The following is a 14798-nucleotide window of genomic DNA, read 5'->3' as shown; positions in this document are numbered from 1 at the left end:
GTTTCCTCTTTTTCCATCTGAGTTCCTTGGGGTGAGCTCTGGCCCCTGCTTCAGGCAGGCTTTGACGACCCTGTGATTTGGGTACAGGCATACTCAACAGATGAGAACGGAGACCGACAAGCCCTTGCAGCCGGGAAGTAGCAGGCACTCTGAACTCAACCAGACAGCATGCTGGGGACCCCAGTGTGGAGGCCCTGTGCCCTTGGGAGCCCCCAGCCTGGCTGAGACCCACTTAAGAGAAGGTAGAGGCAAGGGCACTCCCATGACACGCCCCACCACCCATTACTGTGCTAACCATCAGCCCTCTCTGCCACTTGGTAAGGGCTGTTTCCTTCCCTGGCCTGGCATGGGGAAGGAGGAGGGCAGTGAAGGTCAGAAGGGTAGCAGTAGGCCCTGTTTTGGCCCGGGGCAGGGTCTAGGGGTGAGGTCACAGGGGGCACCTTGGAAAGCAGAGGTCCTGTCTGATTCCACAGAACCTAACACAGATTCAGGTTTGGGCAAACCTGAAGAATCCAATATTCCCTCTCCCTTGGGATCACCTTTTTTTTTTTTTTTTTTTTTGGAGAGACGGGGTCTTGCTATGAGATTACAGACCCAAACCACCAAGCTTGGCCTCCCCTATTCATCTTTTTGAGATAGGGACTCGCTCTGTCGCCCAGACTGCAGTGGTGCAACCACAGCTCGCTACAGCCTCAACCTCTCGGACTCAAACGATCCTCCCACCTCAGCCTCCCAAGTAGCTGGGATTATAGCAGACATGTGCCGCCACGCCAGCTTTTTTTTCTTTTCTTTTCTTTTAGCCCCTGAAATATTTTGTCTGAAACTCAATAGCTTTTTTTTTTTTAAATGTTTTATAGAGACAGGGTCTCATGATGTTGCACAGACTGGTCTTGAACTCCTGGCTTCAAGCAGTCCTCCCTCCTCAGCCTCTCAAAGTGCTGGGATTATAGGTGTAAGCCACCATGCATGGCCAAGCGTACAAAACGGCACCCTGGTTTTCTCCCCCCCACACACACACACACACACAGTCTCTCTCATCACCTCCCTCCCTCCCCCTTTTTCTTTCCTTTTTATCCTTCTTTGGCATTTTCTTTCAAGCAGAAAATAAAAACATTTCCCATGGCTACAGCTTTGAAAGCTTCCCTCTCCTCTCAGCCTCTATTCCACACCCACCCCAACGTCAGTCCATTTCCAGAGCCAGCGTTGAGTCAAAAACAAACCTGCAAAGATCAAACCTGACAGCCCCTCCCGGCTTTCCTCCACTCTCTTCATGTCATGGTCTGCCTTCACCCCAGAGAGGAGCAGAAGGTAGAAACCGTCACGCACACACAGGCGTGCGAACACACACAGAAGCACTCACACACCCAGCTTCTGTGGCCATGGGAATTCTCTTAAGAACCTTCTAGGTGCAGTGTCTCATGCTTGTAATCCCAGCACTTTGAGAGGCTGAGGCGGGCAGATCACCTGAGGTCGGGAGTTCAAGACCAGCCTGGCCAACATGGTGAAACCCCATCTCTATTAAAAATACAAAAAGTAGCTGAATGTGTGGCACACGCCTGTAATCCCAGCTACTCAGGAGACTGAGAGGCAAGAAAATCACTTGAACCCAGGAGATGGAGGTTGCAGTAAGCCGAGATCACGTCATTGTACTCCAGCCTGGCAGACAAGAACGAGACTGAGTCTTTAAAAAAAAAAGGGAGGGGGGGACATTTGGGCTGGGTGCAGTGGCTCATGCCTGTAATCCTGGCACTGTGGGAGGCTGAGGAAGGAGGATTGCTTAAGCCCAGGAGTTCAAGACCAACCTGGGCAAGATGGCGAAACCCTGCCTCTAAAAAAAAAAAATTAGGCATGGTGGCACATGCGTGTAGTCCCAGCAACTTGGGAGGCTGAGGTGGGAAGATGGCTTGAACCCAGAAGGTCGAGGCTACAGTGAGCTGTGATTGTGCCACTACACGTTAGCCTGAGTAACAGAGCAACATGCTGTCACTAAAAGAAAGAAGGATATCTGGAATCAAACAGCTACGGAGGGAAGACAAGGTGGAAAGATGTAGAGTGGGGTGGAACGCGAGAGAGGCCTGGGACAGACCCCTCAAGCCCAGCCAACACCTACCATGTTGGATGAGAGGCTTGATCTTGGACTTCAAGCCTCTAGAATAGTAAGAGAATAAATTTCTGTTGTTTAAGCCACCCAGTTAATGACACCTCAGTGTGGCAGCTCAAAGATACTCAGATACCATCCCAAATCTAAGAGTCTACAAGCGGAGAATAGGAACCATTGATGCTTGTAGCTCCTGGCAGCTCCAGCCAGCTATTTCCAGGGTGCCAGATCTGCTGTGGTTCCAGCAAAGCTGGTATATCAGTCAGAATAGGCCAGGTTATGCTGCAGTGACAAACATCCCCTACATCTTAATGGCTTGATGCAACACAGAAAAACGTATTCTCTCCACATTGTCAACACAGCCTGGGTGCTGCTCCCAGGCAACTGACCTCCATGTGGTGTCTGGCCAATCTGGGTCACTTAGAGGTCACAAGTTGTCCACCTCCACGTGAGGTGACCACGGGGCAAGGGAAGATGTATACACAGACTCCCATGTCACTGGAGCTCACAACCCACACAATCACCCTTAGCCAAGGGGTGCTGGAGAGGAGAGTCTTTCCTGTTCCTGGGCAGGGGAGAAAACCCAGGTATTAGTGAGTTTAGACAATGTCAGCCACACTTGCAAAGCCACATCTGAGTTGCTAACTTTGGGACCTCTTTTAAGATTGTGGTAAAATACCTATCACATTTACCCATCTTAATCTCCCCCACCTTTTTTTTTTTTTGAGATGGAGTCTTTCTCTGTCACCCAGGCTAGAGTGCAGTGGCGTGATCCCTGCTCACTGCAACCTCCACCTCCCAGGTTTAAACAATTCTTCTGCCTCACCCTCCCAAGTAGCTGGGATTACAGGCGCGCACCACCACAGCCGGCTAATTTTTTGTATTACTAAGAGAGATGGGGTTTTGCCATGTTGGCCAGGCTGGTCTCAAACTCCTGACCTCAAGTGATCCCCCTGCCTTGGCTTCCCAAAGTGCTGGCATCACAGGTGTGAGCCACTGCACCTGGACGCTGTCTTAACCCTTTTTGAGTGCACAGCTCAGTGGTATCAAGCGCATTCGCGTTGCTGTGTTGCTACCATCAGCATCCATCTCCAGAGCTGTTTAATATCTGCCCAAACTGGGCCGGGTGCGGTGGCTCACACCTGTAATCCCAGCACTTTGGGAGGCCTAAGCGGGCAGATCACGAGGTCAAGAGATCGAGACCATCCTGATCAACATGGTGAAACCCCGTCTCTACTAAAAATACAAAAAAAAAAATTAGCTGGGCGTGGTAGCATGTGCCTGTAGTCGCAGCTACTCGGGGGGGCTGAGGCAAGAGAATTGCTTGAAGCCGGGAGGCAGGGGTTGCAGTGAGCCCAGATCGGGCCACTGCACTCCAGCCTGGCACCTGGCAACAGAATGAGACTGTCTCAAAAAAAAAAAAAAATCTTCCCAAACTGAATGGCCGTTTAAATACTCCCAGCTCCTCTCTCCCAGCCTCCCAGCCCCTGGCTACTGTACTTTCTGTCTCTATAAATTGAATGACCCTAGGAACCTCCCACAAGTGGAATCACAATGTCCGTCCTTAAGTCTGGCTTATGCACTCAGCATAATGTCCTCAGGGTTTAACCATGTCATAGCGGGTGTCAGAAATTCCTTCCTCTTCAAGGCTGAATAATATTCCGTTTTATGGACAGACCACATTTTGTGTATCCATTCAGCTGTCAATGGACACGGGTCACTTTCACCTTTTGGCTGCTGTGAATGTGGGTATGCCAATGTCTGTTCCAGACCTTGCTTTCATTCTGTGTTTAATTTTTTGAGAGAGTACCAGGCTGTTTTCCAAAGCTGCTGCACCATTTTACATTCCCACCAGCAGTGCAGCTAGTGATGCTCTGCTTTTATTTTGCCTTTATTATTTTAGAGACAGGCTCTCGCTCTGTTGCCCAGGCTGGCCTCAGCCTCCCTTGTAGCTGGGACTACAAGCACATGCCACCACTGCTGGCTAATTTTTTAATTTTTATTTTTGTAGAGCCTGTTTTGTAATCCTCACTTCTCACTATATTGCCCAGGTTGGTCTCAAACTCTTGTGCTCATGCAATCTTCCTGCCTTGGCCTCTCAAAGGGCTGGGATTACAGGCGGGAGCCACCAAGTTCAGTCTCTTTTTAATTTATTTGCTTTTAAAGAGATGGGGTTTTGCTATGTTGCCCAGGCTGGTCTTGAACTCTTGGCCTCAAGCAATCCTCCAATCTCAACCCCTCAAAGTGCTGGGATTACAGGCATGAGCCACCACACCCTGTCTTTTCCTTTTTTATTAAGAGACAGGGTCTTGCTCTGTCTCCCAAGCTGGAGTGTAGTGGTATGATCTCAGCTCCCTGCAGCCTTGACTTCCTGCCTCAGCCTCCCAAGTAACTGGGACCACAGGTGCATACTACCATACCTGGCTAATTTTGTTTATATTTTATAGAGATATGTTCTCGTTTTGTTGCCCAGGCTGGTCTCGAATTCCTGACCACAAGCATCCTACCACCTCTGACTCCTGAGTAGCTCATTTATTTAAAAACTTTGTGGAGAAGGGGTCTGACTATATTGCCCACGCTGGTCAATGTGATCCGCCAGCCTTGGTCACCCAAGTAGCTGGGATCACAGGTGTGTGCCACCACGCCTGGCTTGACCCAGCATTTCCTTACCAGGACAGGACCAAGGCCAACTGCATTGGTTTCTGATGGCTGCTGTGACTGAAGACTGCAAACTGAGTGGCTTTAAGCAACAGAAGTGTTTTTCTTTCGCAGTTCAGGAGGCCGTAAGTGCAAAATCAAGGTGTCAGCAGGGTTGGGTCCTTCTTGAGGACTCTGATGGTGACACTGTTCTGGGCCTCTGTGCTTTCTGGTGGCTTCCTGGCTCCCAGTTGCACCACTGCGATGTCCCTGTCTCTACTGTCACAAAGCCACCTTCCCTCTGTGGCTGCGTCTTCATGAGACCTTCTCCTCTCCTATTATTTCTTCATGTTGTAAGTTTCTTTATATAGAGACAGTCTCGCTCTATTGCCCATGCTGGAGTGCTGGGATGCAGCCTCTGACACCTGGGTTCAAGCCATCCTCCACCTCCTGAGTAGCTGGGACCACAGGCATGAACCACCATGCCAGGCTAATTTTTTATTTTTGGTAGACATGGGGTCTTGCCGTGTTGCTCAGGCTGGTCGCAAACTCCTGGCCTCAAGCGATTCTCTGGCCTCTGCCTTCCAAAGTGTTGGGATTACAGGCATGTGCCACCGCACTCGGCCTGAACTCAGATCCTCTGACTGTGCTATGTCCTCCCAGTGACAACCCCTGTTGTCACTGTCCCCAACACGCTTGTCACCTCTACAAGCCTGTAAGGATGTGTGAGCTTCCCAGGGCCCCAGAATAAAAACTGGGTGGTTTACACAACAGAAACTTAATTGCCTTACAGTTCTGGAGGCTGGAGCTCAAGATCAAGGAGTGGGGAGGGCTGGTTCCTCTGGAGGCCTCTCTCCTTAGCTGGTGGACGCCGTCTTCTCCCTCTGTCCTCACATGGTCCTCCCTCTGTGCGTGTCTGTGTCCTAATCGCCTCTTCTTATAAGGACATCAGGCATATTGGATTAGGGCCCAACCTGATGACTTCATTTTAATTTAATCGCCTCTGTTAAAGACTGTATTTCCAAATACAGTCACACTCAGAGGTATTAGGGTTATGAATTTTTGAGGGACATAATTCAGCCCATATCAGAGGCTCTTCACTTTATTGATTTATTTTATTTTACTGTTTGAGACAGGGTCTCGCTCTGTCACCCAGGCTGGGGTGCAGTGGTCCAATCACAGCTCACTGCAGCCCCAATCTCCTGGGCTCAAGCGATCCTCCACTTCAGCATCCTGAGTAGCTGGGACTACAGGTATGTGCCACCACACCCAGCTAATTCGTTATCTTTTGTAGAGACGGTCTTACTATGTTGCCCAGGCTGGTCTCAAACTCCTAGCTTTAAGCAATTCTCCTGCCTTAGCCTTCAAAAGTTCTGTGATGCTGACACCGTAGCTCATGCCTGTAATCCCAGCACTTTGGGAGGCTGAGGTGGGCGGATCACCTGAGGTCGGGAGTTCGAGACCAGCCTGACCAACATGGAGAAACTCTGTCTCTACTAAAAACGTAAAATATTAGCTGGGCATGGTAGTGCATGCCTGTAGCTATTTGGGAGGCTGAGGCAGGAGAATGGCTTGAACCTGGGAGGCGGAGGTTGCAGTGAGCCAAGATCACATCATTGCACTCCAGCCTGGGCAACAAGAGTGAAACTCTGACTCAAAAAATAAAGATAAAAATAAGTGCTGTGATGACAGACATGACCTTCACTTTTATCTCACTCTCTCCCCCATGCCTGGCCCAGCAGGCCTCAGTGAATGTCCACTCAATGATTGAATGAAGTAACATCATCTTGGTAGGGTTTTCAAGGATAAATAGGAGTTTGCTAGGTAGAGAAGGCACAAAGGGCATTCCAGGCTTAAAGAACAGCCTGGGCCAAGGCCTTGAAGCCTCCCACAGGGCGGCCTGGCTTGCAGGTCACATGCTAGACCTGGGGCAGGGCAGAGAGCTGTGCCCCCCTCCCCAGTTGGCACAGGCCAACCTCCCCATGAGCTGGAGCCCAGCCCCGGGCCCTAGCGCCTCTGCTCACAGGAACCAGCTCAGGTGAATTTTGGTATCTCTTTTCCCCTTCACGCCTGGGTGGCTTGAGGGCTATTTATTTAAACTTTATTGTATTGGTGTTTTTGTTAAAAATGTAGGAATTATTCATGGCTGGTTTTGGTTCTCTTCTGGCAATGACCGCATCTTCCTATGCAAGGTACAAATTAACTCTCCGGGCAGTTTGTCAGTCAGGGGCTATGACCCAGCCCCAAGCCATGCGGGCTTAGCTGCTCTGGAAGCTGGGTCTGGCTGGTCATAGCAGGACCTGAATAGGTCTTGGTCCCCCAAGTTGCCAGTGATAGGGAACATGGATGGGAAACAAGGGGATTGGCCCAGGAACAAATCCTTCCTCTGTGATCCTGCTCAGGCTACCTGGCCACTAGGTGCTCAGTCTTTCCATCTGTAAAATGGGCATTTGAGTGAGTGTGTGCCATGGCGAGCCATTCACATTGTCACCCACTGCCTAGGTGAGCCTGAGGACAGCGGTGCCCTCTGTCACCCCCAAGGAAACGGGACAAAGAGATACTCAGAAGAGAAACTGAAAACAGAAGGAACACGGAAGGGCTTAGAGAACATGTTCTCAGCTAATCTGGCCTCCGGGGGTGTGGTGACATGAGAATGCAGCCCTAAAATTCTTTGACATTCCTCCTATTGAAACATGAGGTCATCTGGGCACAGTGGTTCATGTCTGTAATCCCAGCACTTTGCCAGGCCAAGGCAGAGGGATCCCTTGAGCCCACGAGTCTGTTTGAAATCAGCCTGAGCAACATAGAAAGATCCTGTCTCTACAAAATATAAAAAATGAGCCAGGTGTGGCGGTGCACACCTGTAATCCTAGCTACTCAGGAGGCTGAGGTGGGAGGATGACTTGAGCCCAGAGTTCGGGTGCAGTGAGCCATGACCGTGCCACTGCACTCCAGCCTGGGTGACAGAGCAAGACCCTATGTCAAAAAAAGAAAAAAGTGGGGTCAGCTGGGCACAGTGGTTCACACCTGTAATCCTAGCATTTTGTGAGGCCAAGGCAGGAGGATTTTTGAGGCTAGGAGTTTGAGACCAGCCAGAACCACATAACAAGACCTTGCCTCCACAAAAACAAACAAAAAGAATCAGCTGGGTGTGGTGGCTCACACGTGTAGTCCAGCTACTGGGGAGGCCAAGGCAGGAGGACCACTTGAGCCTAGGCATTGGAGGCTGCAGCAAGCCATGATTGCACCACTACACTCTGCCTGGGCAACAGAGTGAGACTCTCTAAAATATAAAAAATAGCTAAAACATAGGGTTTGACAGAAAACGATATTTGAGGCTATGCTTCATAAAACTCCAACGGGTACAGACCCTAGTCTCACACATTTTCCAGACCTGCACATGTGGCGATCACAGCAATGAGATGCTGGTCAATGTTTAACAAGTTTGCAGGTGGCTGGAGCCCAAGATCGGGGTCAGGGATAAAGAGGGAACCTGATTTGTAGCCTCTGCCAATAACCATGGTGTAAATTCTCCCAGCTTCAAGCTACCAACATGAGGTCACTGAACTCAGACTTGGTAAGAGATGGATACCCCCTCACTTACGTAGCATTTCCACCACAGGTAACTTCCACCACAGGTAACTAGCACCCCGCGGTACTGGCTTTCCCTGTACAAATAAACCCTGGAGAAAACTATCCAGCTGAGCTCATCCTGACTTCCTGACCTGCAAAACTTTGGAAAATAAGGGGATGGTTCTAAACTGCTACATTTTGTAGCAACTTGCAGGAGAGCACTAGTCACTAGGGAGGCTTAAAGGAGTGGAAGGGCTGGGCCAGGCCAGAGCACCTTTCACTTACGCCTGGTTGGGAAAATCGTGCCAGTCTGACATGCTCCAGCCCTTCCAACAGCCTGAGAAAAAGCCAGTGACAAAGCTGACAGCCCTCTGGAAGGGTCTCTCAAGGGCCTCAGTGGCTGCTACTCCTGGGAGAGAAAGTCCCTGCAGGACTTCTGCAGGAGCGAGGGGGATGTGTGGGCAAGTTGCCCATCTCCATGCCATGCTGACTCCTGTCACACTAAATACCCACCCAGCCCCATGCCATCTCAGACACAGCGTGAAGAGGCGAGGATAGGGCTGACCAGGGGCCCTGCTTTAAAACAGCAGCCTCCAGTCCTTTGTTTTGTCTGCAATGCAGCCCTGCCAGTCCAGCTCCTGCTTTGATGTTGGTATTTAAGCGTCTTCTGGGAACCTGAACCTTGCCCAAGCACATCAGAAATCCCCCTTCAGCCACATGACTACATGCCCACACATGCATGCTCACCTGCTCCTCTAAGAAGCCAGAGGAGGTAGCCTCAGGCTCTAGAGCTGTCCCCACCTCTGCCCACGTCACCCTCTAGATCTGTGTTTGTGTCCTGTCATAACAAAGTTCCACTCACTGGAGGCTTCATACAACAGAAATTGGGCTGGGGTCAGTGGCTCACAACTGCAGTCCCAGCTACTCAGGAGGCTGAGGCAAGAGGATGTCTTGAGCCCAGGAGGTCAAGGCTGCAGTGACCTGTGGTCATGTTTCTGTACTCTAGCCTGGGTGACAGGAAGACCCCATCCAAAATACATCAGAAATTTACTCTCTCCTAGTTCTGGAGATCAGAAGTCTGAGATCGGGTTGCTGGCAGGGCCATGTCCATCCAAGTCTCTGGGTGGAATCTTTCCTTGTCTCTGCCCAGCTTCTCGTGCTGCCGGTCATCCTTAGCATTCCTCTGTTGTTTTTCTTCTTTTTAAAAATAGAGGCCAGGGCCAGTGGCTCATACCTGAAATCCCAGCAGTTTGGGAGGCTGAGGTGGGCGGATCACTTGAGGTCAGGAGTTTGAGACCAGCCTGGCCAACATGGTGAAACCCCGTCTCTACCAAAAATGCAAAAATAGCCGGGCATGGTGGCACATGCCTGTAATCCCAGCTACTCAGGAGGCTGAGGCAGGAGAATCACTTGAACCCGGGAGGTGGCGGTTGCAGTAAAGCCCATACTGCACCACTGCACTCCATCCTGGGCTGCAGAGCAAAACTCCATCTCAGAAAAATAAATAAATAAAAATAGAGGCCAGGCCGGGCGCGGTGGCTCACGCCTGTATAATTCCAGCACTTTGGGAGGCTGAGGCAGTCAGATCACCTGAGGTCGCGAGTTTGAGAACACCCTGATCAACATGGAGAAACCCCATCTCTACTAAAAATACAAAATTAGCCAGGCATGGTAGCACATGCCTATAATCTCAGCTACTCAAGAGGCTGAGGCAGGAAAATCGCTTGAACCCAGGGGGCAGAGGTTGCAGGGAGCTGAGATTGTGCCATTGCACACCAGCCTGAGCCATAAGAGCAAAAACCTCATCTCAAAAAAAAAAATAGAAGTCAGACATGGTGGCTCATACCTTTAATCTCAGCATTTTGGGAGGCTGAGGCAAGAGGATCGCTTGAACACCGGAGGCCAAAGTTGCCGTGAGCCAAGATTGTGCCACTGCACTCCAGCCTGGTTGACAGAGCAAGATTCTGTCTCAAGAATCTTGAGACAGGGGCCGGGCGTAGTGGCTCAAGCCTGTAATCCCAGCACTTTGGGAGGTCGAGGTAGGTGGATCACGAGGTACAGATCGAGACCATCCTGGTCAACATGGTGAAACCCCGTCTCTACTAAAAATACAAAAAATTAGCTGGGCGTGGTGGCGGGTGCCTGTAATCCCAGCTACTCAGGAGGCTGAGGCAGGAGAATTGCCTGAACCCAGGAGGCGGAGGAACAGTGAGCCGAGATCGCGCCATTGCACTCCACCCTGGGTAACAAGAGCGAAACTCCATCTCAAAAAAAAAAAAAAGAATCTTGAGACAGAAAGAAAAAAAAATTAACTTAGCCGGGTATGGCAGTGCATGCCTGTAATCCCAGCTCCTCATGGGCTGAGGCAGGAGGATCGCTGGAGCCCAGGTGGTGGAGGCTGCAGTGAGCGATGTTGGTACCACTGTATTACAGCATGGGTGACAAAGCAAGACCCTGTCCCAAAAAATAAAAATCAAAAGGGCGTGGGATTCAAGGCCTTCTGGGCCTTCAAGACTCTCATTCAGGTGTGTGCAGGGGAGGGGCATGGGGTGCCAATGTCCAGGACGTGGTGGGCTGGAGACACTGGGGTGGCATCGGTGGCCCCATAGCACTTCTACCTCCTCCCCTCCCTAGAAACACTCTCCAGTTGCCGCCTCATGCCTGAAATTCCACCATGAGGGCCCTACCTCTGAAGACCTAGCCATGTTCAGAGTGTGTGCTGCTGAGGGCCAGCCAGGGCCTCTACACTCGGACCCACCTGGGCCAGCCCCCCAACTTCCAGGGCCTTGGTGTACCCGTCTGTAGAGTGGGCGCTTCCCAGAAGTAATAGAAATCCCTCGGGCAATCATATTCTTTGCAATCACACTTCAAGCACCTGTCCCAACCTGGGTGCAAGGGACCAAGTCACAGTGGTGAGCAGGACACACATGTGCCCTCCATGGGCTGTGGTCTGCCAGGAAGAGCCACAGGATACAAGCACAGAGGGGGCAGGTGTGTCTACAGAGGCCTGGCCCCTGCCTGGAGGAGTCCCCTCTAAGCTTCCTACTGCCCAGGAAGGGGCTGGGTGGGCTTTGTGGAGGGGTGGGGCCAGTCAGTCCCTGGAAGATCAGCATCCCGGCTAAGATTCTTTCTCCAGATGAAGCCCAGCCAGGTGGGGACCTGCTGGAGGTCACACTGACTGGGGCTGGGCTGGGTGCACACCAGCCTCTGCCTCCCATCCTGCAGCAGACGGCCTCTGAGGCTATCTGGCCCCAAGTCCATCTCAGCCTGTCAACCAGCAGCATTAGCAAGACCACCCCCTCCCCCACCTTTTTTTTAGGAGACAGCATCTCACTCTTACTCAGGCTGGAGTGCAGTGGTGCAATCATAGCTCAGTGCAGCCTCCACTTCCCAGGCTTAAGCCATCCTCCCACCTCAGTCTCCCACGTAGCAAACTCCTCTTGAGACCTTGACTCTAGAAAAACACACACACACACCTCCATCTGGTAGAGTAAGAGGGTAAGAGGAATGGGACATGGCCACCTCTGACCACCAGAGCCCCAGGTCTTAGTATCTTTCGGGGACAGGATATCTCTGGCACAAGGGGCAACAGCTGGGACTGGAGGGAGCAGTGCTGGTTCCGCTCTCATCCCCCAATAGTGCACTGGGCCCCGTACCCACAACCCAGGTTGGAGAGAGTTCCCCCCTGCCATGCTTGTTGGGAAGTCCATCTGGGCCAGGAACGGCCCTCCCTCTCTGCCACTCCTCCCAGCATGGACCCAGCAGTTGTTTACCTGTCTGACCTCCCTGCCTCCCGCATGCGCTGTTCCCCCTGCTGGGAGCATGACTTCCTCTGCTTAGGAAGTCTTCACCCTCTCCCAGCCCCTCTGGGGCTCCTGGGGTCCACTTCCTCAGCTGTCTTCCCTCCCCCCAGATTGAGACCCCTTTGGGGTAGGACCTGGGTGCTGGGTGAGCTGGACTGACACAGAGCCTGGGGCAGGCAGGCCTTCGATGGCCTGCTTGTGACCCCATGGTCTTCGGAGCCATGGGGCCCTGGGGCTCAAGGAATGTCCACAGGTTCGGGAGAGGCACAGAGGGGCCCAAGGAGTCAACAGCACCGAAAGGCCAGAGTGAGAACGTGACAGGAGGCCAGCTGCTCTCCCCACCCATGGCCCTGGCCTTCGCCTCAAACCAGAAAGGAGTGTGGGCTGTGGGTGCACGGCCCTGAGAAGGTGGCACCATCATACTTGCTTCATGAGAAGCCCTGCAAACCCGCCTGGGGGGCACAGCCACCCCCACCCTGCACAGATTCCACCCCACCTGGCACACAGTGGGTGCTGTGCCCAGCAGGTGCACCCCAATATGGCAGCAGAAGCGGCATTAGGCTTAAAGGCCAAGATTGGGAGAGAAACCCAGTCACCTCTCAAATGCCCTAGACGTGACCCCAGGCTTTCTCGGCACCCAGGGAGGGGTCAGAGGGAGGCAGGGCTGCCCTCTATGACAGAAGAACATCCCGGCAATAAGAACTGCTCAGTAGTGGCACATGGGGCAGCCAATGTCCAGCAACAGAGGGATGGACCAGCTGTGCCTCATTCATTATCTTTTTGAGACAGAGTCTCACTCTGTCACCCAGGCCGGAGTACAGTGGCTTATCTTGGGTCACCGCAACCTCTACCTCCCGGGTTCCAGCAAATCTGCCTCAGCCTCCTGAGTAGCTGGGATTACAGGTGCCCACCACCACACCCAGCTAATTTTTGTATTTTTAATAGAGACTGGTTTTCACCATGTTGGCCAGATGGTCTCAAACTCCTGACCTAAGATGATCCACCCACCTTGGCCTCTCAAAGTGCTGGGATTACAGGCATGAGCCACCATGCCCGGCACAGTTGTGATATTTTCATACTTGGGAGTATGATTCAGCCTGAAAACGAGCAATGTCCTGATATGTGCTATGCCATGGGTGCGCCTCGAAAACATTCCAGCCAGACACAAAAGGTCACCTGTTAAATGATCCCATTTATGTGAAATGTCCAGAATAGGCAAATAACAGAAGCTGACTGGGCCTTGCCAGGGGCCTGGGGGATTGACTGGTTGACAGATATAGGGTTCCTCTGAGGGCAGTGGAAAGCCTTAGAACTAGATAGAGGTAGCATGTGCACAGCACTGTGAATGTGCTAACTGCCACTGATTTGTTCACTTTGGAATGGTGAATTTTATTTTTTATTTTTGAGGTCTTGCTCTGTCACCCAGGCTGGAGTGCAGTAGTGGTGTGATCTTGGCTCACTGCAACCTCGAACTCCTGGGCTCAAGAGACACTCCCACCTCAGCCTCCCGGGTAGCTGGGACTACAGGCATGCACCCCATGCCTAGCTAATTTTGTGTATTTTTTTGTAGAGACAAGGTTTTGCCACGTTACATCCAGGCTGGTCTTGAATGCCTGGGCTCAAGTGATTTTCCCTCCTTGGCCTCCCAAATTGCTTGGATTATAGGCCTGAGCCACCAGGACAGCCTGTGAATTTCATTTCTTTGGAATTTCACATCAATTACAAAAAAAAAAGAAGCACAGCCCCCAGAAGTGGAGAGCACTCACTGCTGGGAAAAAGGAAACCAAGGCCTGACGCCTGGAAATGGGCCAAGAGGGTCTCAGAGGCCTTCCTCGTACACACCTGCCCTGTCTTCCAGGCTGTCCCAGAGCGGGTGGTCCCAGTAACTCCACAGCAACCCTCTTTACCCCAGGGTTGCTGCCAAAGCTGGCCAACCCTCCACCAGACCTCCCCACCCCAACTGGGCCTCCCCCTCCTCTGCCACCCCCGTCCCCTCCCCACCCCAGCCGGGCCTCCCCCTCCTCTGCCACCCCTCTCCCTGCTCCCACAGCCAAAGCTTGGACAGCACTATTCTCTGGCACATCCCAGTCCTAGCCTCCCAGATCTCCCTCGTGCAGTTCCCTCTGCCTGGAAAACCCTTCCCTTCGCCCACCTGACTTCTCTTGTCATCCCGAAAGGCCAAGCGTGAGAGACACCTCCCCAGAGAAGCCCTCCCCTGGGTTGGGCAGGTAAGACCCTCTCCCACAGGCTTTGAGTCCCCTGTTCCTGCTGGCTATAGCCCCAGGCAGCAGTGCCACTGTGTGATCTGTCAGACAGCAGCTGTCCTGGGGGACCCCCTGTAAATGGCATGGGGCCAACATCTGCCTCAGGGTTTCCCATCCCAGTTCAGCCCCCAGCTTGCGGTGTGACCCAGGATGGACCCCCAGCCCCTCTGAACCCTATTTACTCCCCACAGAAAGAACACCCCCTACCAGCCTGCTGGGAAAATTTGGGAAGACAGGAAAATATGTTCAGCACAGGGTCTGGCTTGGAAAACCGAAGCCACCATTACTCAAGAGGCCCAGCATGAGGGACACCTCCCGGAGAAGCCTTCCCTGATTACTCGGCTGATTCTAAAGTCTTGCTTTCTTTTTTTATTTTTATTTTTATTACTTTTAGAGACAGGGTCTCCCTCTGTCACCCAGGCT

Source organism: Callithrix jacchus, chromosome 2, assembly GCF_049354715.1.
Source record: "Callithrix jacchus isolate 240 chromosome 2, calJac240_pri, whole genome shotgun sequence".
Classification (NCBI taxonomy): domain Eukaryota; kingdom Metazoa; phylum Chordata; class Mammalia; order Primates; family Cebidae; genus Callithrix; species Callithrix jacchus.
This window is presented reverse-complemented; position numbering follows the sequence as displayed.